At 47.1% G+C, this 26,547-nt stretch overlaps 2 protein-coding genes across 6 annotated transcripts in view; both read right to left on the reverse strand.

Annotated features, from left to right (window-relative positions):
* LOC309530352 (uncharacterized protein) overlaps nt 1-25,598 on the reverse strand; it is a 302,362-nt gene extending 276,764 nt beyond the window's left edge. Inside the window, exon 1 of the mRNA XM_082219248.1 lies at nt 25,507-25,598. The gene's annotated coding sequence lies outside the window, so the exon portion shown is untranslated. The remainder of the gene's footprint in view (nt 1-25,506) is intronic.
* LOC309530300 (uncharacterized protein) overlaps nt 1-26,547 on the reverse strand; it is a 670,922-nt gene that overhangs the window by 29,998 nt on the left and 614,377 nt on the right. The gene's annotated exons all lie outside the window — the stretch shown is intronic.

A 26,547-nucleotide genomic window follows, 5' to 3' on the forward strand; every position in this document is an offset into this window, starting at 1 on the left:
ATTAGTCCTAGAACAATAGGATTCAGAATGCAGCAGTCTGATTGGTCCTAGAACAATGCAGCAGTATGATTGGTTGGCAGGAACCACCCAATCCTGCTCCAGATTGAAGTGAATCCACAACCTGATTGGCTTACAGTAGAATTCCGGAATTAGCCAATCATGTGCAACCCATTGTGTAAATAATGTATATAAAGCAGATACTGTGAGGGGACATTCATTCATTCCTCCTCACCACTATGAGCTGAATAAAGAGCATGAAATCACTTTGCGACTCTGAGTATATTTCAGCAACTGTTAGGTCCAGTGCTATTTTTCTGCTATTTTTCTGGAAAAAGAAGTTTCAGAACACGTCCCTCGTTTTCTTAGGATGGCAATGGCACCCACCCAAGAGGGGCCAGAACTGAGTTCCAGCAAGTTCTGGCCGAAAAAAAGACCCAGGTTAGGCCCATTAATAAGTGAGGCCAGCGTAACATACACAGGAATGGGAACTGACCACAAGACTAGTAAAAACCAGTTAAAGGGGAAATTAATGGCCGATTGTTAAAGAGAAAAACAACTCCAGATAAGGACTCTGCACTCTCCCCAAGTGATTTTACCCAACTGCCATCTGTCTTGGAACTATGACAACTGTTCTTGGTTGCCTGGATGAAGAGGGGTATATGTCTGACCACACCCATTTTGCCACAACCACCTCTGGGATGTGGCTCCCAGAAAGCTTTTGATAAGAAAATATGGCCCTGAGGCTGAAAAAGGGTCACCACCACTGAATAAATCCCTGCTTTTTCAGGACTGGAAACCCAGAATAACATGGCATCAAAAGTTCCAGATTTTATTAGGCCAGAGATATGATTAAAATTAGGAAAGAAACTTGACCATCATTTGTTAAAGCAGTCTATTACAGTATTACATACAGAACAATATAAATATGTCATTTCTGTGTGCAACCTGAGAAACATGGAAGAGATGGAGGAATACTGTAGGTCCTCAGAAATCTCCACTAATTCCATTTCTGGATTTTCATGATCAAAACAAATATCTCCAGTACAAGGGGTGGACATCCAGGGGGTTGTTCTATGTTCAGGACCTTATTGAGTGGTGCTAACCCATCTTATAATAACCTTTGTGGATCCAGCTGAGGGGTCCTCAGTATGACTGACTCCAGATAGCTCAGGTATGATCATTTATAGGCAATCTTTTATGGAAGCAGGTGGTTATTCAGTATCAGAAAGTGTATGAATCTTTTTTGTCTAACTCTGGAATGTATATAACAGGAGAACAACCAAGCCTTATGAGGAATGGCTGAGGCAATTTGGTATGTTTAACCTGGAAAAGAGGATATGATAGTAATCTTCAGCTATCTGAACGGCTGCCACATGGAAGATGGAGCAAGTTTATTTCCTGCTTCTCCAGAAGGTTGGATTCAAATGGCATGAAAGAAGATTCCAACTAAACATTTGGAGGAACTTTCTGACAGTAAGAGCAGTTTGATGGGAGAACAGACTTCGGAAGGTGGTGGACTCTCCTTCGTTGGAGATTTTTAAACAGAGGTCGGAGGACCACCCACCAGGGATTGTTCAGCGGTGATTCCAACAATGCATTAGGTTGGGCTGGGTGACCCCTGGGGTTTCCTTCCAGCTCTATGATTCTATGATTCCATGAGGCATTTGGAGCTTCAGGGTGGACCAACAACTGCAGGCAGGATTGATCAAAGATGGCATATAAACCTGTATGGACATTTGACACAACACAGCAGAGTTGTTAGAAGGGGAATGAAATGAGAAGCAGGACTGAGATTTGGATATGCTTCGAGGTTCAGACTATGGGAAGTCGTAAAATCAAAATTACAATTCGGAAGACAATTTGATCTTTTTTATTTTAGTTTTTTATTTTTATTGGATTATGATTTGATATGTTAATTGGAGGTTTTTTATTGGGAAATTAATATACACTCTAACAAAAAAAAAAGAGGAGGAATGAAACAACATCAGCCAGCGTGGTGCAGTGGTTAAGAGCGGTGGACTCGTAATCTGGTGAACCGGGTTCGCTTCCCCGCTCCTCCACATGCAGCTGCTGGGTGACCTTGGGCTACTCACACTTCTCTGAAGTCTCTCAGCCTCACTCAACTTACATAGTGTTTGTGGTGGGGGAGGAAGGGAAAGGAGATTGTGAGCAGCTTTGAGACTCCTTAGGGTAGTGATAAAGCGGGATATCAAATCCAAACTCATCCTCTTCATCGTCTTCTTCTTCTTCTTCTTCTTCTTCTTCCTTTAGACAGGCAGTCTCCCCACCCCCACCCCCTTCCCACTGCACCAATATGGAGATAGTGCTTCCCTTTGGTTTAAGCACTAGATGCTGGGAGTAAACATTTATTCATTGCACTGGTCACCCGTCTTGGTTCCTACTCGAACAGTACGTGGACACTTCTACATAACTGTTGTTATTGTGTTTGTGATGTGCGTGGTTCATTCTGTCATGAATGCTTTAGCTGAGTTTCTTGTGTTCAGAGGGCTGGACTAGACGTCCCTTGGGGTCCCTTTCAACTCTATAATTCTATGATTCATTCAAAACCAATAAAATGTTTGTAAAAGAAAAAAGAAAGATGATGGTTAGATCCAGTGCTTTTTTCCTGGGGGTACGCAGACCCCTAAACATTTTGTGAATCTTTGTCGGAATCTCCGCTCGGCCAAGCTGATAAGGCCTCATCTTCCTCCGAGCTGAGCCTTTGAAATCGCCTCCAACGTGTTTAGTGACCTGAGCCTTTGATAAGGCCTCAAGCACATTCTATCCAGCAGGGTTCCCAGCACAGGGAAGAGACGAGAGGTTTGGCTACATTGTAAAGAGTTTTATTTCGAAACTATGCAGAACAGAAAAGACATCCTCTCTTTATGAAAGCAGAGAGCAACTGAACAAAGGAACTAAGGAAACAGGAAACCACTAACGTCACATCCTGTCTCCCTTTTCCCGTGAGACTGCAAGGTCTCTGGAATCTAAACAGAGTCCTGGGACTCCACACAGCTGCACAGTGAGAAACAGAAACTAACATCCTCCCCCTTTCTGTGAACACCACTGGGCAGCGTGTCAGTACATTATCAGTACAAACCCAATTTCTGTACATAGGTACAGTGTTGATCCTTCGGAACAACCTTGGACAATAAATCATCAGGAATTTCATTACCTGGCATGTAGGACACCGTTACGAGTCCTTTCTCAACACATTCTCTAGTATGTTGCAGCTTCAATTGCAAGTGCTTCGTGCTTTGCTTACAACCTTCAGAAGTCATAATCTGAATTGGACATTTGACAGGAATTCTCATGTCTTTACACAACTGTAACAACCATTCATAGGCGCCGACTCCATGGGGCCTGAGGGGGCCCGAGCCCCCTCAAAAATTCGTTTGGGGGGGCTTTGCCCCCCCAATAATCTCGGGCACCCCTCCAGCAGAGCGCCGCCGCCGCCCCTCCCCCAGCCCAAAATGCACAGGGTCGGGCTGCATGCCTCCTGCCCTCCCTCCCGAGCAAAAGCTCCACCCAATTTCCTTCGGAGCTGATTAATAGGCACAGCACGCTCTCCCCTATTCGCTCACGAGGAGGCGCCGCCACTTTATCTGCATATTCATGAGCTTATTTATTATTCGTGAGCTTTCGCGGGCTCCCCCAATATTTTTTATAAGTCGGCGCCCCTGCAACCATTCACAATCCACAAGTGAATAAAACAATGCATTCAGTTCAGCTTCACAAGAACTTAAACTACTGTTGTTTGCTTCATACACGATCAATCAAATAGACCCTGGTTGTACATATAGCAAACTCCAGATGTGATTTTCCCGTCTGCAGTGTCACTTCCAAAACTCGCATCAGCAAATATCTCAAGACCACCAGACTTCTGATTGTTAAATGTCAGTCTGTAATGCATAGTGCCTTTCAAATAGTGTGCTATGTGTTTCAGAGCTTTCCAATCCTTAACATGTAGGATTGTTGACTTGTCTGCTTAGCAAGTTACAGCTAACTGCAATGTGATGTCTTGAACATCTGGCAATGAAATTTAGTTTGCCTACCACACTTCTGTACAGTGTAGTGCCCGAAAATGCTCCTTCAGTGTCATCTACCTGATAACCTGTCGTCATTGGTGTGTCTACAGGATTAGCATCCATCAGATTTAGCTTGGTTAACACATCAGCAATTTTAGGTGACTGGTGTACTAGGACTTAAAGCTGCATCACATGATGGACACTTCAAGATGGCGGGGGCTGCTGAGCAGACTGCCAGAAGTTACACCCCGGGGAAAGCTGAAACAGTATCCCAGACCATGCAGGGATGTGTTCCTGAAACCGAAAGCTCCACAAAAGGGAGGTTTTTGGAGGAAGAGTGCACGAGGGGGGTGTTTCCTGTTCAGGGGGTGAAATCTCCAAAGCAGGAGGAGCAAGGGGAGTTGGCTGCCACGTCATCCCAACCATCACTGCAACCAGCAGGTGGCACTGCTGTGTTGGAAGCAGTGGAAGTTTTTCCTGTGAGAAGTTTGGTCAGAGTCCAAACACCAGGATGATCTGCGCAGATGTGGTCACTAGCTGTTCCAGTACAAAGGCTAAGGCAAACCGTTGTGGAAGATGGAACTGGTTCACCATATTTACATCAAGAAGGGTCTGATCCACCAGTTGGGTGAAGACTCCTTGGAGGTGCAAAGTGTTGTGGAGTCTGGCACACTTCCCTGTGTTCCATTCAGCTTTCTGGACTTGTAGCGGAGTGTGCACAGCGCAAGCCGCTTAGTGTATAAGCTTGCAGAAGATAAAGAGTCCACATGCTGTTGTTCTAAACTAGCAGCTTTATTTACAGCAGAACAGTAAAAATAAACAAACCTTCCGAGACAGCAGTTATCTTGCTTCCTTGCTTGGCAGCAAAAGCGAAAGTCAGACAGAACAAAAAAACAGCTTCTCCAGAAGTTGGAGACAGCTCCTCCCCAGAACAGGCAGGACGATGGGTTCTGAGCTGTTAAGCCTATAAGCTCTGATTCCCCATCACACCCCCTCTCGTCCTGCACTGCTGGGGGCTCGTAAGTTTCACCACTTACCCCAAACACAGACCTTTACAGAACTCCCCATAATGCTGAAAGCTCAAAGGTTTCATGACCCCATCTGCCAGGTTCTTCTGGCTTGAACAGTACTGCAATCTCACCAAGCCTAACTGGATACTCTGACACACATTCTGGAAACGGATGTCTAGGTGTTTGGTTCTGGCCTTAAACTGCCCAGACTCTGCCAGCTTCAGACAGGGTTGATTGTCCTCCCACACCGCGACTGGCAAACAACAATCCCTGCAGATTTCTTGAACCAAACAAATATAGAATTCCAATTCCCTGCAAAGCTCAGACAGCGCACTGAATTCAGCTTAAGTAAAGGAAAGCGCAATGAGACTTTGCTTCCGGGTGTGATAGCCTGGGATGCAGATTCAGATGCTGAACCTAAGGAATCCCAACCTGCACAGGATTCCCCACCTCCAGAAGCAGCTGAGCCAGGGTTGGGGCATGAGCCTGAAGGGTCCTCACCTGTGCTGGATCCTCAGGTGCAGGCACCAGCTGAGTCTGCTCTGGCTCCTGAGGTGATGGAGGACCCATTGCCTGCAGGTGCTCCACTCTCAGCCCCGTCAGAGGAAGCTGGGGTTGCCTCTATGTCCGGTAACCCTCCAGCCTCTCCTGAGCTGCAGAGACTCAGGGCAGAGAGGCAGAGGGAACTAAGTTCCTGCAGGAGGAGTGCTCGCCTCCAGGCCAGGAGAAGCGAGTCACCTGAGGATCAGGGCCACCCTATGCCTTGGGACATATAAAAGCCAGCCAGCCCCAGTCCCAAGTTGCGGGAGCAACGTTGGTGGTTGTCAGTCGCTGCCTGAACCCTGCCCTGCACCCAGCTTCAACTTTTATGGACTGCCTTCATATTGCTTCATCAACCATGGGCTGGACCTTGCCTCTTGGTGACCTTGGGCCAGTCACACTTCTTTGAAGTCTCTCAGCCCCACTCACCTCACAAACACTCTGTGAGGTGAGTGGGGCTGAGAGACTTCACAGAAGCAGCTCCTCTTCAACGGAGGAGAATAAAGACACCTCCAGTGGAGCGGCGCTGCAGGAGTCGGAAGAGGCAAGACAGTGCCAGGACAACTTGCCTGGGCAAAGTGGGGAGGAGAGGGGTCCTCTGTTACCCACACCCTCCTTGCGCAGAAAGCATCCGCGCAGAGAGGGGAGGTGCAGACTGGGAGTCAAGAAGCTGCTTTGCTGGGGAAAGTTTAGGAACCGCCCACTCACGGATTCTGCCAACGACTGAGCCAGCCACGGGAGAGTGGGGCTCCGGATGGATAAGGTTTATTTTGGCAGCAAAAGCAAGGCTTCACAGCTAAGCCTGCTTGCTCTCGAGCAACCCCTTGGAAACATTACACACACAAACATATATATATTCTATTTTATACTTCAACAGGATTCCGCTCCATGTCATGTTGCTGCTGTGTGCAAAAGGTGCTTTCAAGATAAAGATATTTCACTGCCGGAATGGCCTGGGAATAGCCCAAACTTTAACCCAATCAGAAATCTATGGAGCCAACTAAAGAAACTTGTTAGTCAGAAGCAACCCAGCAATAAAGTCCAATTAACAGAGGCAATAATTTAATCTTGGTTTCACTTTATTACAGCTGCAGTACTAAAAACTTGGTTCATATCATGGGAAGGCATTGTAAGGCCGTAATTAAAGCTAAAGGTTGCCAATGGTTAGGACTGCTGTTCTAATAAATACTCCTTCATAAAAGTTCTTTCATTACTGTCGGGAAGTTCTTCCTAATGTTTTTGATCAGCCCAAGACTGACAGGAGCAAATACAAAACCAGAAAACCTGAAGCTATGTACCGTATTTTTCGCCCTATAGGACGCACTTTTCCCCCTCCAAAAATGAAGGGGAAATCTGGGTGCGTCCTATGGGGCGAATGCAGGCTTTCGCTGAAGCTTGGAGAGCGAGAGGGGTCGGTGCGCACCGACCCCTCTCGCTCTCCAGGCTTCAGGAAGCTCTGCGCAACCCTCGGGAGACCGGCTCCGAGGGTTGCGCAAAGCTGGCTGCAGTCCCGGGACAGCAGGCAGATCTGCGCCGCCATCCCGAGTGGGGTGCTAAGTCCCGCCCCGCTCGGGATGGCGGCGCAGAGCTGCCTGCAGTCGCGGGATCAGCACACTTCTCCCCATCGCCAGCCCCACAAGCTCGGGGGACAGCGGGGAGGCAGAGCGTGCCTTCCCACTGTTCCCTGAGCTGGTTCTTCCAGCCCCGCACCTGGGGGGGGAAATAATTTTTTTTCTTTATTTCCCCCCCAAAAAACTAGGTGCGTCCTATGGGCCGGAGCGTCTTATGGGGCGCAAAATACGGTATGTGGTGTCCGGAACGTTTCCACAGCTATCTGGGATGAATTATGTTTGGCCCAACCATGGCATCCCCTCCATCTCCATTGTCAGTCGTTACTTTGGTCAACCCAAGACTGACAGGAGCAAAAACAAAAACAGAAAACCTGAAGCTCCACATTTCCTGGACTTGTATCAGAGCGGCACAGCGAGTACTGCTTGTGTATGTGAGCTTGCAGAACTCAGAGTCCAATACACTGCTGTTCCTCTAAATTAGAAAGCTTTATTGTATGTACAGCAAGATAAACTATCGGAAGATGCAGACGTTGCGTCTTCCATGTCTCAGCAGAAAACGAAAGTCAGAAAGAACGAAGAAACAGCTTTCCCGGATGTTGAGAAAGCTCCTCCCCAGATGCAGGACACTCTGAGCTGTTAACCCTGTAAGCTCTAAAGCTCACAACTTATCTTTCCTAACAATTCTGAAGCTGACATTGAAGATGGCCTGGGCAGTTCAGACCAGCCTGATCGTGGTAGGAAAAGGAATAATTTGAGGAAGATTGTTCAAAGAAAAAACGGTAAGTTACTGTTTATTGTGGGGGTGTTAGGTTCCCAGGTGTTATAGGGGGCGCTGTTGAGCTCTGTGAAAATATATGAGGTTGGTTCCATAGAGGTATGTTTTGAATTTCCAGGCTGATATGATGATCCCACAGGGAGCCTTACCAAGAGAGGCCACGATCCCACGAGTCTCCTCCATGACGTCCTTATGCAGAGCTCTCTGGTCAGGATCCAGGAACGCCCACTCCTCGTCCGTGAAACGAATGGTGACATCTTCCAAGCAGACTGGACCCTAAAAGAAAAAGGGAAATGTCCTCCTCTGAGACAGCAGAAATATGATCTGCTACACAATGCTCTGTTGTTTCCTTCCTGTAAATAATAATAATAATAATAATAATAATAATAATAATAATAATAATAATAATAATAATAATTTATTATTTATACCCCGCCCATCTGGCTGGGTTGCGGTGTTGTTTCAATAGGATTGCTAGCTGCACATTTTATTTATGGATGCTTATTTTATTCTGCCTTTTAATTATGGGTATCCGTCTTTGTGCAAATAGGTGGCACTCCAACTTGTGGTTTTCAAGTCACTCTGCCTATGCAAGCATTCCAGTTTCCCCGATGGAAGGATCCACTTTCTCCTCTCCTCGTGAGTTGTTCTGGGGAGGTTCCCTCCCAATGCCCTAGGGCCAAATTCAAGGGGTTCATGGGGGCATGGAGAGGGGGAGGGGAGGAATGGGGGGCAGGCTCCATTTTCCAGTGGATGGCGCTGGTTAGGTGAATCCAGGCCACTATTTGTTCTCATTTGTCCACTGCTTAGAAACCAATTTTTGCATTCAGTGATCAGTCTAGAAATAAGATAAGCCTATTTTGGATGGCCCCTTCATGGATCACTGCCTTGCAATGGCGAAGGGGCTTGAATAACTCAGAAAAGCTATGAGCTATGCGGTGCAGGGCCACCCAAGATGGACAGGTCATAGTGGAGAGTTTTTTGTTTTTTTAAATACTTTTTATTGAATTTCTTTTGTACATAAGGAAAAGAAAATAGAAAAAAAGAAGAAAAAAAAACATACACGCAAAAAGAGACAAATACATTCATCAAAATAGCACAGCTCTTTAGTGCTAAGAGAAAAAAAAAGGATAAAAAAGAGAGAAGAAAAAGAAAGAAGATGAAAAGGGCAAAAAACACTAAAAAAAAAAAGACAAAAAAAATTACATCATAAAACATAAAACATCGACTTCCTTCCCTACTGATTTCAGGTTTTACGTTTAGCAATTTCATTTTTACCGCTGGTGTTTGTTTCTAGTTTATACATCGGGAGTTTTATAACAAACCCGCTGTAGTTGGTAAGTCTTTAAAGTTACTTTCAAAATAAACCATGAATTTATTCCAATCTTCTTTTAACTTTGTATTTTTTTGATTTCTAATTCTTTGTGTCATTCTTGCCAATTCAATAAAGTCGTATAGTTTTAACTGCCACTCCTTCACCGTTGGGAGGTTTGTGCTTTTCCAATTTTGAGCGATTAAAATTCTGGCCGCTGCTGTTGAATATTGGAATAGAGTTTTATCTTTTTCTTGAATTTCTTTCCCGACCATCCCTAGTAGGAAGGCCTCTGGGTTTTTGGGAAATGTATATCTAAGTATCTTTTTTAACTCTATATATATCTGGTCCCAAAATTTTTTTATTTCCTCGCATGTCCACTACATATGTATAAAATTGCCTTCTTTTGTTTTACATTTCCAACAGGTCTTATTTACAGTTTTATACATTCTACCTAATTTTTCTGGTGTTAAGTACCATCTATGTATCATCTTTTCTAGGTTTTCTCTAATTGCAGCGCTTGCCGTGAATTTTATTCCCTCATTCCACAGTTTTGACCATTTTTCATATTCTATATTATGCCCCAAATCCCTTGCCCACTTGGCCATAACTTCCTTAATTTCTTCGTCTTTCGTTTCCCATTCCAATAGTATGTTGTACATCTTAGATAATATTTTGGATTTGCTTTCAATTATTTCAATCTGAAATTTGGACTTCTTTTCGTTCATTCCAATTTTCTTATCCTCTGACCATTTTGCATTTATCTGATGGTACTGTAGCCAGCCTGACAGCCTCTCCTTTAATTCTTCATATGGTCTTAACCTCCAGTTATCTTGGGATCTTACCAGTAGATCTTCATATGTCAGTTTTCGCTCTTCCAGGTTTACTTTTTTGATTGATAAGATGTCTGTTGGGGATAGCCACCAAGGTGTTCTCTGTTCTAGCAGTTTCTTATTTTTTCCCCAGACTTCATACAAGGGGCCTCTGATAATATGACTCGAGAATCTTTTATGTGCTTTTTCTTTATTTGACCAAAGGTAGGCATGCCAGCTGAACCTGTTGTCCGCCCCTTCTAGGTCTAGTAAGTCCGTGTTCTCTAGAGTTATCCAGTCTTTGACCCAACAGAGGCAGGCCGCTTCATAGTATAATTTTAAATTTGGTACTGCCAATCCTCCTCTCTCCTTTCGGTCTGTAAGTAATTTGAATCTAATCCTTGGCCTTCTTCCCTGCCATATGAATCTTGAAAGAGTTTTCTGCCAATCCTTAAATAGTTTGGGTCCTCTAATAACTGGTATATTTGGAAATAGGAACAACATCTTAGGGAGTATGTTCATTTTTATTGCTTCCATCCTGCCCAGCCACGAGAGATTCACCCTGTTCCAGACATCCATATCTTTTTTCACTTTGTTCCATGTTGCTGTATAGTTATCTTCAATTAAATTTATATTTTTGGGTGTAAGCCAAATTCCTAAATATTTTATTTTTTTGGCTTCCATATTGGGATTCTAATCTTTCTTTCGCATCATTTCTCAGGTTCTTCGTCAGCATTTTTGTTTTAATTTTGTTCAGCTTGAAGCCCGAGAGTTTACCGTACTCCTCCAATATCTCCAATGCTTTACCCATGCTTTCTTGTGGCTCTTCTAGGGATAACATCAAATCGTCCGCGTACGCTTTTAACTTATACTCTTTAAATCCTATTTTAATCCCTTTTATCTCTGCCTTTGACCTTATTTTGTTCGCCAGGACTTCTAAGACTAAAATGAACAGAAGTGGAGAAAGAGCTATGCGGTGCAGGGCCACCCAAGATGGACAGGTCATAGTGGAGAGTTTTGACCAAACGTGATCCACCTGGAGCAGGAACTGGTAAGCCACTCCAGTATCCCTGCCAAGAAAACTCCATGGACAAAGACAACAGGCATATAAAAGTTATGACGCTGGAAGATGAGCCCCTCAGGTCGGAAGGCGTCCAACATGCTACTGAGGAAGAGCGGAGGACAAGTACAAGTAGATTCAGAGCTGATGAAGCGGCTGGGCCAAAGCCGAAAGGACGCTCAGTTGCGGATATGCCTGGAAGCGAAAGGAAAGTCCAATGCTGTAAAGAAAAATATTGCATAGGAACCTGGAATGTAAGAACCATGAACCTTGGTAAGTTGGATGTGGTCAAAAATGAGATGGCAAGAATAAATATTGACATCCTGGGCATCAGTGAACTAAAATGGATGGGAATGGGCGAATTCAGTTCGGATGACCATCACATCTACTACTGTGGGCAAGAATCCTGTAAAAGAAATGGAGTGACCCTTAGAGTCAACAAAAGAGTGGCAAAAGCTGTACTAGGATGCAATCTCAAAAATGATCATAGAATCATAGAATCATAGAGTTGGAAGAGACCACAAGGGCCATCGAGTCCAACCCCCTGCCAAGCAGGAAACACCATCAGAGCACTCCTGACATATGGTTGTCAAGCCTCTGCTTAAAGACCTCCAAAGTAGGAGACTCCACCACACTCCTTGGCAGCAAATTCCACTGTCGAAAAGCTCTTACTGTCAGGAAGTTCTTCCTAATGTTTAGGTGGAATCTTCTTTCTTGTAGTTTGGATCCATTGCTCCGTGTCCGCTTCTCTGGAGCAGCAGAAAACAACCTTTCTCCCTCCTCTATGTGACATCCTTTTATATATTTGAACATGGCTATCATATCACCCCTTAACCTCCTCTTCTCCAGACTAAACATGCCCAGCTCCCTTAGCCGTTCCTCATAAGGCATTGTTTCCAGGCCTTTGACCATTTTGGTTGCCCTCCTCTGAACACGTTCCAGTTTGTCAGTGTCCTTCTTGAACTGTGGTGCCCAGAACTGGACACAGTACTCCAGGTGGGGTCTGACCAGAGCAGAATACAGTGGCACTATTACTTCCCTTGATCTAGATGCTATACTCCTATTGATGCAGCCCAGAATTGCATTGGCTTTTTTAGCTGCCGCGTCACACTGTTGGCTCATGTCAAGTTTGTGGTCAACCAAGACTCCTAGATCCTTTTCACATGTACTGCTCTCAAGCCAGGTGTCACCCATCTTGTATTTGTGCCTCTCATTTTTTTTGCCCAAGTGCAATACTTTACATTTCTCCCTGTTAAAATTCATCTTGTTTGTTTTTGCCCAGTTCTCTAATCTGTCAAGGTCGTTTTGAAGTGTGATCCTGTCCTCTGGGGTGTTAGCCACCCCTCCCAGTTTGGTGTCATCTGCAAATTTGATCAGGATGCCCTTGAGTCCATCATCCAAGTCGTTGATAAAGATGTTGAATAAGACCGGGCCCAAGACAGAACCCTGTGGCACCCCACTAGTCACTCTTCTCCACGATGAAGAGGAACCATTGATGAGCACCCTTTGGGTTCGGTCAGTCAGCCAGTTACAAATCCACTGAGTGGTAGCATAGTCAAGACCACATTTTACCAGCTTCTTTACAAGAATATCATGGGGCACCTTGTCAAATGCCTTGCTGAAATCAAGGTAGGCTACATCCACTGCGTTCCCTTCATCTACCAGGCTTGTAATTCTGTCAAAAAATGAGATCAGGTTAGTCTGACATGACTTATTTTTCAGAAATCCATGCTGACTATTGGTGATCACAGCATTCCTTTCTAGGTGCTCACAGACTGTTTGCTTAATGATCTGCTCCAGAATCTTCCCTGCTATTGATGTCAGACTGACTGGGCAGTAATTATTTGGGTCCTCTCTTTTCCCCTTTTTGAAAATAGGGACAACATTTGCCCTCCTCCAGTCTGCCGGGACTTCGCCTGTTCTCCAGGAATTCTCAAAGATGACTGCCAGTGGTTCTGAGATCACATCTGCCAGTTCTTTTAATACTCTTGGATGCAGTTCATCTGGCCCTGGAGACTTGAATACATCTAAACTAGCCAAGTATTCTTGTACTATCTCCTTAGTTATTCTGGGCTGTGTTTCCTCTGCTGAATCATTTGCTCCAAATTCTTCAGGTCGGGCATTGTTTTCTTTATCGGAGAAGACTGAGGCAAAGAAGGCATTGAGGAGTTCAGCCCTTTCTGTGTCCCCTGTTTGCATTTCACCATCTTCTCCTCTGAGTGACCCCACTGTTTCTTTGTTCTTCCTTTTGCTACGAACATACCCATAAAAGCCTTTTTTGTTGCTTTTAACCTCTCTAGCAAGCCTGAGTTCATTCTGTGCTTTAGCTTTTCTGACTTTGTGTCTACACGTGCTGGCTATTTGTTTGAATTCCTCTTTGGTGGTTTCCCCCCTTTTCCATTTTTTGTACACATCCTTTTTTAATCTTAATTCAGTTAAAAGTTCTTTAGATAGCCACCCTGGCTTCTTTAGGCACCTTCCATGTTTCCGTCTCATTGGTATTGCCTGACGTTGTGCTTTTACTATCTCCCTCTTAACAAACTCCCAGCCATCATGAATTCCCTTTCCTTTTAGTATTGTTGTCCATGGGATCTCACCCAGCACTTCCCTAAGTTTTATGAAGTCGGCTTTCTTAAAGTCAAGAAATTGAGTCCTAGTATGCTTGGCTGCTCCTTTCCGCTGTATAGTAAACTTCAGAAGAGCATGATCACTCGCGCCTAATGATCCTTCCACATCTACCCCACTAACCAGGTCATCAACATTGGTTAGGACCAGATCTAAAATGGCTGTTCCTCTTGTTGCTTCTCCCACTTTCTGGACAATGAAGTTGTCTGCAAGGCCAGTGAGGAATCTGTTTGACCTTATGCTCTTGACTGAGTTTGACGTCCAACAAATATCCGGGTAATTGAAGTCCCCCATTACTACTATCTCCCTTCCTTTTGCATGCTTGGCCATCTGTTCCAGGAAGGCATCATCTATGTCCTCCGTTTGGCTTGGGGATCTATAGTAAACTCCCACAATGAGGTCTCTGTTGTTATTCTTCTCTCCCTTAATTTTGACCCAAATGCTCTCACTTTGGCTTTGAGGTTCTAAATCTTGGATCTCTTCACAGGTATACACATCCCTGACATATAACGCCACTCCTCCTCCTTTCTTGTCTGGTCTGTTTCTCTGAAATAGATTGTATCCCCCCATTAATACATTCCAATCGTGGGACTTATCCCACCAGGTTTCAGTGATGCCTATTATGTCATATTTAGTTTGCTGTACCAAGAGCTCAAGCTCATCTTGTTTATTTCCCATGCTTTGCGCATTAGTGTACAGACATTGAAGTCCATTAATCATTCCCCCGTGTCTCTTATTTAAGGATTTTTTCCTCCCACCACTAGGTCCGCGTGCTGTTTGCTCCATTTGGTCTATGATATTTGGATGATCATCTTCATCAATTGATAGACTCCTACCTTCAGGAGCACTGTCTCCCTCCCCCACATTAGTCAGTTTAAAGCCCTCGTGATGAGGTTTCTGAGATTTTTGGCAAAAACATTTCTCCCAACCGTTGTGAGGTGCAGCCCATCGCTTGCCAGAAGTCCATCTTCAAGAAACTGCAGTCCGTGATCTAAGAATCCAAACCGTTCCTGTTTACACCATCTGCGAAGCCAGCTGTTCACTTCCACTATTTTCCCCTCTCTCCCTGGGCCACGTCGTTCAACTGGGAGGACAGACGAGATGACAATTTGTGCATTTAGTTGCTTCAATTTCCTGCCGAGAGCCTCGTAGTCTCTTTTGATCTTCTGGAGGCTATTGCTTGCAGTGTCATTGGTTCCCACATGAACCAAGAGGAAGGGGTATTTGTCAGTGGGTTTTATGATTCCTTGCAGTTGTTCAGTTACATCTTGGATCTTAGCCCCGGGGAGACAGCACACTTCCCGAGACATCTTGTCAGGCCCACAGATCACTGCTTCTGTTCCCCTCAGTAGGGAATCCCCTATCACCACTACACGCCTCCTCTTGGGTTTGGTCGGGGTTCTTCCGTGAGCTGTCCGTTCCAAGGTCGCCTGCACATTCCCTGAGGACTGACATGATAGAATGATCTCGATACGAATACAAGGCAGACCTTTTAACATCACAGTAATCCAAGTTTATGCACCAACTACTGGTGCTGAAGAAACTGAAATTGACCAGTTCTATGAAGACTTACAACATCTTATAGAAGTGATACCAAAGAAGGATGTTCTTCTCATTATAGGGGATTGGAATGCTAAAGTAGGGAGTCAAGAGATAAAAGGAACAACTGGCAAGTTTGGCCTTGGAGTTCAAAACGAAGCAGGGCAAAGGCTAATAGAGTTCTGCCAAGAGAACAAGCTGGTCATCACAAACACTCTTTTCCAACAACACAACAGACGACTCTACACATGGACATCACCAGATGGGCAGCATCAAAATCAGATTGATTATATTCTCTGCAGCCAAAGATGGAGAAGCTCTATACAGTCAGCAAAAACAAGACCTGGAGCTGACTGTGGCTCAGATCATCAGCTTCTTATAGCAAAATTCAAGCTTAAACTGAAGGAAGTAGGAAAAACCACTGGGCCGGTAAGATACAATCTAAATCAAATCCCAAATCCCTTATGAATACATAGTGGAAGTGAGGAACAGGTTTAAGGATTTAGATTTGGTGGATAGAGTGCCTGAAGAACTATGGATGGAGGCTCATAACATTATACAAGAGGCAGCAACTAAAACCATCCCAATGAAAAGGAAATGCAAGAAAGCAAAGTGGCTGTCCAACGAGGCCTTACAAATAGCGGGGGAGAGAAGGCAAGCAAAATGCAAGGGAGATAGTGAAAGATACAGGAAACTGAATGCAGATTTCCAAAGAATAGCAAGGAGAGACAAGAAGGCCTTCTTAAACGAGCAATGCAAAGAAATAGAGGAAAACAATAGAATGGGAAAAACCAGAGATCTGTTCAAGAAAATTGGAGATATGAAAGGAACATTTCGTACAAAGATTACCATAATAAAAGACAAAAGTGGTAAGGACCTATAATAATAATAATAATAGTTTATTACGGCCATAGGCCCATACAGATAAAAACAAGACATAAATAACCGCTTGTGCACGTGGGAAAAAAGAGCCGCTAAAACACTACTATAACAGTAAAATACTATAAGATGGACTGGCATACTACGCCTTAATTAGCTTGTGGTGCTCCTTGGCAACGCTTTTGGGTAAGGACAGCGACCAGGAACCTAGCCACTTTCAGGGTCGTGTGGGTATCCTTATCCTGCAAGATTTGGGCAAGGTGGAATTTTGGTGGGGTACCCTCTAGTTTCTGTATGATTGATCCCAACAAATTTGCCCGTGGCACATTGAATAAGGGGCAAGTGAACATAATGTGCTGAAGCGACTCCGGCGTCTCCTTATCACATTCGCACATGGCGGAGGCTTGGCCCTTTGAGAATCTATGTCTCAGGACATTGGAGGGAAAAACGTTAAACCTCGCTTTGGTGAAGGCCAGCCTATGGGCAACAGTCGAAAGGGAGGAGAGGTATGATGGAACACAGTAAGTTAAAGTGATACCAATGTTCTGGGGCGAACAAACACCTCCCCCCAGCGTATAATTTCGCTGTAAATCGATGTCATCCAGTCTTTGGCGGATCAGTCTTTGAGCAGTAATTTGATCTAGTTTTAAGGAATCTAAGGGAGAGATTCCATAACTCAGGAGTTTGGCGTGAATTCTACTAGTCCAAAGGCTGGAGAATTCATCTCGCCATAAGCATTGGACAAGGTACAGTGGTGCCTCGCAAGACGAAATCAATTCGTTCCGCAAGTCTCTTCGTCTTGCGGTTTTTTCGTCTTGCGATGCACGGTTTCCCATAGGAATGCATTGAAAATCAATTAATGCGTTCCTAGGGAAACCGCCTTCAGACCAGGTCCGGGGACAGTCTGTCCCCGGACCTCTTCTGAAGGCTGGGGGGGGGGGACAAGGGCTTTTCTTCCCACCCCCAGCATTTTAAAAAACCCTGGGACAGCGGAGGACTTCTCCGCTGACCGGGGCGATCTTAAAATGCTGGCGGGCGGCATTTTAAAATAGCCCCGGACAGCGGAGGACTTCTCCGCTGTCCGGGGCGATTTAAAAGCCCCTGGGAAGGCAGGCAGGGGGGACAAAGACTTTCGCCCCCTGCCCGCCTTCAGAAGGTGTCCCCGCCCCCCGCCCCGTTTCGGAACAGCGTTCCGAAGTGGGGCGGCTGGGGCAGGTGTCCCCGCCCCCCCTCCCCACTTCGGAACAGCGTTTTAAAATGCTGGGGGTCGGGAGCAAAGCGCTGCCGACCCCCAGCATTTTAAAACCTTCCCGGGACGCGGGGAGATTTTAAAATGCTGGGGGTCGGCAGCGAACGCTTCGCTCCCGCCTGCCAGCATTTTAAGATCGCCCGGGGCAGGCGGGGGGAAGGCAGGCGGGGGGAAGGCAGGCGGGGGGGGAGCCTTCTGAAGGCCGGCTGTGGGCGAAAGTCTTTGCTCCCGACTGCCAGCATTTCCCTATGGGCTTTCGTCTTGTGATGCAAGCCCATAGGGAAATTCGTCTTGCAAAGTGCCTCCAAAACAGAAAACCTTTTCGTCTTGCGGGTTTTCCGTCTTGCGAGGCATTCGTCTTGCGGGGTACCCCTGTAATGGTCTGTTAATCTATGCCACAATGATAACCAATAATTGAAGACTTGCTTCCACAGACAAGTTTCTAAGGATGCTGTCAGGGGTTCAGGAGCAGAGGCGAGGGCAAGGGAGGAAACAGAGAGCGAGGGGGAGGAGTCTGAAGGAAAGATGAGCGATGACGACGACCCGAGATCTCCAAGTCTTTCCAGTGAATCAGAAGATTCACAGAAAGGAGCGCCAGTGACCAGAGCAAGGGGGGAGCTTAGGGGGACACCCCAGGAGGAAGGGACAAAAGGGGGTTCAGAGAGCAGCAGTTGGAAATCGGGGCCAACGTCCCCAACAGAGCGCAGTGGGGAGGAAGGGAGCCAGGCATCGGGATCCGGCGGCTCGCCGCAGGGGGGAGGGCATGAGTCAGGAGTGGCCACACCTCCATCGGAGAGCGAAGCAACGGTCAAGTGGAAAGTGGAAGGTTGGGCGCGCGCGCCAAGTTCAAATGCACAGGAAGGCGGCACACTAAGCAGCCCGGAAAGGGAGCCAGGTCCTAAAGCCCGCCGCAAGGAGACAGAAGGGTCCGGGGGGGTCAGCGTCAGAAGAGTCCCGGAAGGAAGAGACCACGGGGGGCAGAGGGACCCAGAGAAGAACGGTCAGGCGGAAAAGGTGGAGTAAGGCTAGGATATTAAGTTGGTGTACAGGAGGCGGGGACTCAGACAGAGCTTCGCCGGTCTAACCCATAAGACGTAGAGCTGCACGCAGCAGCTTGAGAATGGAAACTGTAACTCAATAAAGACTTTTACAAAGTGACCGCTGGCTAGCGTGATCCTCTGTGAGCTAGGATCTTGAAGCAGCTCTGACAGATGCGATCTTCAATTCTAGTCGCATGGCTGCGTTACTTACGCACAGGGGGTAAGGACCTAACAGAAGCAGAAGACATCAAGAAGAGGTGGCAAGAATACACAGAGGAACTATACCAGAAAGAAATGGATGTCTCGTACACCCCAGGTAGTGTGGTTGCTGACCTTGAGCCAGACATCCTGGAGAGTGAAGTCCAATGGGCCTTAGAAAGCACTGCTAATAACAAGGCCAGTGGAAGTGATGATATTCCAGCTGAACTATTTAAATTTTTAAAAGATGTTGCTGTTAAGGTGCTACGCTCCATATGCCAGCAAATTTGGAAAACTCAGCAGTGGCCAGAGGATTGCAGAAGATCAGTCTACATCCCAATCCCAAAGAAGGGCAGTGCCAAAGAATGCTCCAACTACCGCACAATTGCACTCATTTCACACGCTAGCAAGGTTATGCTTAAAATTCTACAAGGCAGGCTCAAGCAGTATGTGGACCGAGAACTCCCAGAAGTGCAAGCTGGATTTAGAAGAGGCAGAGGAACCAGGGACCAAATTGCAAACATGCGCTGGATTATGGAGAAAGCTAGAGAGTTCCAGAAAGACACCTACTTCTGCTTCATTGACTATGCAAAAGCCTTTGACTGTGTCGACCACAGCAAACTATGGCAAGTTCTTAAAGAAATGGGAGTGCCTGATCACCTCATCTACAGTTAGAACTGGATATGGAACAACTGATTGGTTCAAAATTGGGAAAGGAGTACAAGGCTGTATATTGTCCCCCTGCTTATTTAACTTATATGCAGAATTCATCATGCAAAAGGCTGGGCTGGATGAATCCCAAGCCGGAATTAAGATCGCCGGAAGAAATATCAACAACCTCAGATATGCAGATGACACAACCTTGATGGCAGAAAGTGAGGAGGAATTAAAGAACCTTTTAATGAGGGTGAAAGAGGAGAGCACAAAATATGGTCTGAAGCTCAACATCAGAAAAGCGAATATCATGGCCACTGGTCCCATCACCTCCTGGCAAATAGAAGGGGAAGAAATGGAAGCAGTAAGAACTTTTACTTTCTTGGGCTCCATGATCACTGCAGATGGTGACAGCAGTCACAAAATTAAAAGACGCCTGCTCCTTGGGAGAAAGGTGATGACATACCTAGACAGCATCTTAAAAAGCAGAGACATCACCTTACCAACAAAGGTCCGTAGAGTTAAAGCCACGGTCTTCCCAGCAGTGAGGTATGGAAGTGAGAGCCGGACCATAAAGAAGGCTGATCGCCAAAGAATTGATGCTTTTGAGTTATGGTGCTGGAGGAAACTCTTGAGAGTCCCATGGACTGCAAGAAGATCAAACCTCTCCATTCTGAAGGAAATCAGCCCTGAGTGCTCACTGGAAGGACAGATCGTGAAGCTGAGGCTCCAATACTTTGGCCACCTCATGAGAAGAGAGGACTCCCTGGAAAAGACCCTGTTGTTGGGAAAGATGGAGGGTACAAGGAGAAGGGGACGACAGAGAATGAGATGGTTGGACAGTGTTCTCGAAGCTACAAACATGAGTCTGACCAAACTGTGGGAGGCAGTGGAAGACAGGAGTGCCTGGCGTGCTCTGGTCCATGGGGTCACGAAGAGTCGGACACGACTAAACAACAACAACAATTTTGGATGGCCATCTGTCTTGGATGATCTAGCAACGCAGGGGGTTGGACTTGATGACCCTTGGGGTTCCTTTCAACTCCAGGATTCCATGAAAACTGCAACTACAGATGAATCCTACTGGCAAAATTCAGAAGGCTGGTGTCAGAGTTCTATGGGTAGGAAATCCCACAGTACACAGCTGGAGTTCACACTTTCTTAGCAAGAACACGATATTCACAGACTTGGCTGAGTTTCGGGCCTCATGAGAACAGCAGCTCATTCCCAGAGGGTCTGTAAATTTGCATAATCTAGCAGAGATTCCTGCAACGCAGGGGGTTTCCTGGCTCTGAGAGACAAGCAGGGAGGGTGGCTTCTGGCAGAAGGAGAGGGAGCCACCGATGGCTCCTCCTTCTCCTGACTCACCTCTGCCTCTCGACTTTCCTCTCCCACTCGCCTCCTTCCTCTTCTGCCTCTGATTCTGCACTGCATTCTGCCACAGAGTCTCCCAGCTCACTAAGCCCTGTTAGCCCTTTAGCTTCTGACATCTCCTCTTCCCAGGCTTCTCCCTCTTCTCCCTCTGACCACTTATTCTTCTTCCACCTCCACTCCTTGGTCTCTAAGATGTCTTCCCTTCCTGGTTCCCCAGCTGCTTCCTCCCACCATTCCTCTGTGCCCAACCAGTCCATGACATTGCTCCATCCCTCAGCCTCTGTCCCCACAAGACAGCTTCCCCTGACCTGATCTGGTTCCGCAGCCGCTGCTTCCCTTCTGCCCCCATGAAGAGGCGGATCAGGAGGTTTTGCTGGCATCATTCTGTCACCTGCAAGAGAAAAAATGTAAACAGGACGCCAGGAGTGCCTGCTTCTCTCACAGGGGAAACAGGGCATCTCTAACAACAGATGGGCCTTTCAGAAAGCCTTACTTGCTGAGAGCATTTGGAGGTTTGTGCCCATTTCATATGTTAGATGTGCAAAAACCCATCTCCCCTCCTCTGGACCCTTGCTTCCAACTGTCTCCCCGCAAAACAAGATGAAAAGAATATCAGTGTTTGTAAAAAAAAAAAGGTTCTGTTGGCATAAAAGAGTCCACGAGAAGAGTATCCTTGCAGAGTACTGGTGTAGCTGCTCTGTGAGTCGCCTACTGTGGTCCTCTAGGAGTTCAGACTGTTCCAGTAGCCGATGCTGAGTGCTTTCCTGATCCTCAGATCCTAGCTGCCCCAGCGTCACTGCAGACAGTTACAGCTTGCCACCAACTGCTCCAACGCACAGCCACTGGCTCCATACACCACCAGGACTCACCAGCTCCCTGCTCAGATGCTGTCAGTCGTTTTGCACTCTGCACAAGCTCAGAAACACTGGGCCCATAACCTGTCAGTGTTTGTAAAAAAAAAAGAAGGGTTCTGACCTCCCTTTGTTGCCTCAGCCTGGTCCTCGGACCCTTGTTGGCATAAAGAGTCCACAAAAAGAGTATCCTTGCAGAGTGCTTTCCGCTTTTATTCTTAAAAGCCTTTCTGCAAAAGCGACTGACCAACTGTACACAAAAGCGACTGACCAACTGTACACACTGTTGGTTTCTGCTTCCTCACTGAGCAGCGAATGTATGTCACAAGACATTGTTTTGCATTCCACAGTCCAAGTTACTGTTGGATTCCCACAGGAATGGGAGACTGGATGTGACATACACTGGTTTGCTGTTTTTCACTCTTCTCTCGGTTTCTTTGTTAGAGAGACAGGTTGCTTCTCTGCTCTCACAGAGGCAAGATGCATGTTTGTATTCTCTCAGCACAGAGTGGAAATAAAGTTGAGAATGTGCCACATACTGCTTATCCTTCTGCTGTCTGGACTACTCTGCTTGGGCTCAAGATAAGAAAAGCCTGTATCAGCTTCAGATGGGCCGAAGCTGGTCAAAATCTCACACACACATCAACACTACCAGGTTTCACCAACCAACCAACCCAAACCAAACTAACATTTCTCACTCTATATATACAACCCGGTGCAGGCCGCTCACTCATGCTGACCCAGCTTTTTAAGCATTAAAGAAACAGCTGCCAATTTTTAGCCGTGACAAAGAACCCTCAGATGAGCTGGAAAACCAACAGAACAAGACCAAATGGAGAAGAGCCACCTTCCTCCTTACCCAGTGGCCTCTCTCTGGTGTCCAACGGAGGCCTCTCTGCCTCACAGGAATCCAGGTCCATTTCTGCAAAGAGTTCCGTTCCCTGAAAAAGAAACAAGGATTCAAAACAGAGAATGGGGAGAAATATTAGTAAAAGAATGAGAAAAACAAAAACATTCAGGGTGTTAGATCTCATTCCATGGATGCCTTCCCAGAAAACAGATGGGCCAAAAGTAGAGCATTATGGGATGTTCTCCATCCTGTTTGGAGCCCCTTGGGAGTATCCAGAGGAAAGTCTCTCTCACCTGCTTTCTCTCTGCCTGCTTTCTCTCCTCTGCCTGACTCAGGAGGAAACCTTCGGACAGGGCCACCGCCTGGGAACTGGTCTCCGCTCCGCATTCCCTCACCCAGCTCTCCATCTCTGGTGGAAGGACAGCCAGGAACTGCTCCAAGATCACCAGGTCCAGCATCTCAGCTTTCGTGTGCCTTTCTGGCTTCAGCCACTGACGGCCAAGGTGGTAGAGTCGGCTGCAAACCTCTCGGGGTCCTTTGGCCTCCTGGAAGCAGAACTGTCTCACCTGCTGGCTCTGCACCTCTGAGCGGAGGGTGTCCTCCTCACCCAGGATCTTCTGCACAAAAGAACCCCCCACTGCTCCCAGTTTGGATGTCATGGCCTCTTCCTGCTTCAGGGCCAGCTGAGTCTTGCTCATCCATCTGTGCTCTCAGGAAGCCTGTGAGAGATCGGAAGGAACCTTTTGGTCTTCTGCCAAGTTCTGTCTGTCTGAATGAGAAGCTCTAGCAAATCCTACAAAGCAAATACATTGTTCTGTTACAGAATTTGTAGGTCAGTAGAAGAAAAAGATTCCCTGAGCAAGCATGGATGCGTCTTGCTGGGAACTAGGGCTGGACTGCACCGCATTCCAGTCCATGAGCTATCTTTTTGGGGGGAAAGAAGAGTAGGAGAAGAAATATGTCTCTAGCCTTCTAGCAATGCAAAATGTGGAGGCAACTGAACGGATTAATGTGAGGTGAATCAGTCTGGTTTCTGCTGCCTTCCAGTCAATGCATGAAGTCAGAACTGACAGACAAGAGAGTCATTTGCATCTTGTGAATAATGGATGCTTGGCTCTAGTGGGGGTCCTCACCTGGGGGTCCTCAGGAGTTGTTCTCCCCCCACCCCCACTCCCCTGCTTCTGTCTCCTTTTCTTGCACTTGGACTCTCTGCCCCTCTCAAGACAGACTCCTGGGGTGGGGTCCCTTTTTCTTTGCTCCGAGGGCCAGGAATGTATCTGGCCAACCCCTGAGGGCCAAGTGGATGTGGCCAAAGACACCTCCCTTGAAATTTAGGCGGGTAATTTAGTATTAGTAATAATAATAATAATAATTTATTATTTGTACCCCGCCCATCTGGCTGGGTTTCCCCAGCCACTCTGGGCGGCTTCCAACAAAGATGAAAGATACACTAAAATGTCACATATTAAAAACTTCCCTGAACAGGGCTGCCTTCAGATGTCTTCTGAATGTCAGGTAGTTGTTTATCGCTTTGACATCTGATGGGAGGGCGTTCCACAGGGCGGGCGCCACTACCGAAAAGGCCCTCTGCCTGGTTCCCTGTAACTTGGCCTCTTGCAGTGAGGGAACCGCCAGAAGGCCCTCGGAGCTGGACCTCAGTGTCCGGGCAGAACGATGGGGGAGGAGACGCTCCTTCAGATATACTGGACAGAGGCCATTTAGGGCTTTAAAGGTCAGCACCAACACTTTGAATTGTGCTCGGAAACGTACTGGGAGCCAATGTAGGTCTTTCAAGACCAGTGTTATATGGTCTCGGCGGCCGCTCCCAGTCACCAGTCTAGCTGCCGCATTCTGGATTAGTTGTAGTTTCCGGGTCACCTTCAAAGGTAGCCCCACGTAGAGCGTGTTGCAGTAGTCCAAGCGTGAGATAACTAGAGCATGCACCACTCTGGCGAGACAGTCCGCGGGCAGGTAGGGTCTTAGCCTGCGTACCAGGTGGAGCTGGTAGACAGCTGCCCTGGACACAGAGTTAACCTGTGCCTCCATGGACAGCTGTGAGTCCAAAATGACTCCCAGGCTGCGCACCTGGTCCTTCAGGGGCACAGTTGCCCCATTCAGGACCAGGGAATCCTCCACACCTGCTCACCTCCTGTCCCCCAAAAACAGTACTTCTGTCTTGTCAGGATTCAACCTCAATCTGTTAGCCGCCATCCATCCTCCAACTGCCTCCAGGCACTCACAAAGGACCTTCACCGCCTTCACTCGTTCTGATTTAAAAGAGAGGTAGATGGCTTTACACACACACAGCCATTGATGCCAAGGTCCCTGGAGGCTCAGTGAGTAGCAGCGCCCATTTCCGGCTGCTTTGCCAGCAACAATCCTTTGCACTTGGACTCTCTGCCGCTCTCCAGACAGACTCCTGGGTGGGGTCCCTTTTTCTTTGCTCTGAGGTACAACCTGCTGAGTGCCAAGTGAGTTGTGCCAAAGACACCTCCCTTGAAATTTAGGCGGGTTTTTTATTATTATTATTCAATTAGATAGCTTAACACACACACAGCCATTGATCCCAAGGTCCCTGGAGGCTCAGTGAGTAGCAGCGCCCATTTCCGGCTGGTTTTCCAGCAACAATCCCTTTGGGAGAGAGAGGATGTGGTCCTGGGATGCCCTGCTCTGGGTGCGAGGGGATTGCTGCAGTGGCCTCCGTGGGGAGCTGCCCTGGGAGACACTGGGAAACTGGTCCCCAATGCAGCATCCGGACTCTGGGCTGGGATCCCTCTCTTCATTCCTGGCCTTTCTCTCCCACCTTTTTTTTTGGGGGGGGCGTTAGTGTCCACCTCCTCGTCCAGCTTTGGAAAACCATTTGCAGATGTTTCCTCTGTTGTGCAATGAGGCTGAGCGACGTCACACAGAGTTAAAGTCCCAGGGACTCCTTTGTTTAAAGAAGGGAGATCTTTTCTGAAAGGGGGGGGGGGCGGAGGGCCAAATGAGTTTGGGACCCTCTGATCTGCAGGAAGGAGAGCGTGGCAGACCTGGCCCCTCCCTGGCAGGACCCTCTCCTCCCTGACTTGGGGTCCCCCCCTGCAGGAGCAGATCAGGCCCCCCCAGGCCCCCTCCCCTGCTGCAGCCCTGGGACCCCCACCAGATCCCAGAGAGAGAGGAGACTCACCAGATCCCAGAGAGAGAGGAGACTCACCAGATCCCAGGAGGGGAGAGCGACGCAGCCCTTGCAGCAGAGACACAAAGCAACACCCCCCCTCCCTTGCAGAAAAGGACTGGGGAGGGAGGGGCCTTGGCTCTGGAGGACCTGGCCCCCCCTTGCTTCCTGGCCTCTCTAGGAAGGCAGCTCAGTTCCCTTTAACCCTTGCCAAGCCGAGTCCCTCCAGCTCAGCCCTCTCTCGCTTGGCAGAACCTCAGATTATTATTATTTCTTTATGGATTAAGGGGGGCAGCTGCCCCCCCCGGCTATGCCAATGCCCAGATATCCTTTTGGGGGTGAGGCTCTTGGCTGGACTCTGAGCATCTCCCTCCCTTCATCAAGAGATCTCAGAGACCTTTAAAACACAGAACACGTGAGATGCAGACTGATGATCCACGTGTTACAGACCAAACGTCTGTACCCCTGCCCAAGTGGGTCCTAAACAATCCATACCTAGGATAAGAAGGATGGCCAGGAGGACAGTGATCATTATCCCCTTTATGTGAGACCTGTTTCCTGGCCCTAAGATTAACATCCTAAGATTAACATATCAGAAAAGCTACAGCAAAGAAACTGCCCCCTGTCTCTGATGACACAGGACGCCTGCCTGTCTGAGTGGGGACGTGACTTGTGAAGAAAGAGAAATGGAACAGGGATGCAGAGGAGTGGACTGATCAAGAATCATATGAAAATAGTTTAAACCCAGTCATGGCAATGCTTTCATTGCTGACACAGAAGGCTTACTCTATATTTGTTATAAATCCTCATAGCAATCCCACCTGATCACTACAGGAAGTGTTGTCTTTTGGCTTGAAGAGCGAAGCTGAGGTTGGCGGAGGAAGGCAGACTTGGGTCAATTCTCTTTCGTTACATAGACGTTTACTTCAAGGGTGGGAGAAGGAAGCATAGTCCTATTTCTGTGAGTGGAGCAGAAGTCTTTCCACTCATGTGGTTTACATGCTCTGAAAGTTAGGATCTGTTTTG

The sequence above is a fragment of the Podarcis vaucheri genome, assembly GCF_965113315.1.
Source record: "Podarcis vaucheri genome assembly, chromosome: 4".
Lineage (NCBI taxonomy): Eukaryota > Metazoa > Chordata > Lepidosauria > Squamata > Lacertidae > Podarcis > Podarcis vaucheri.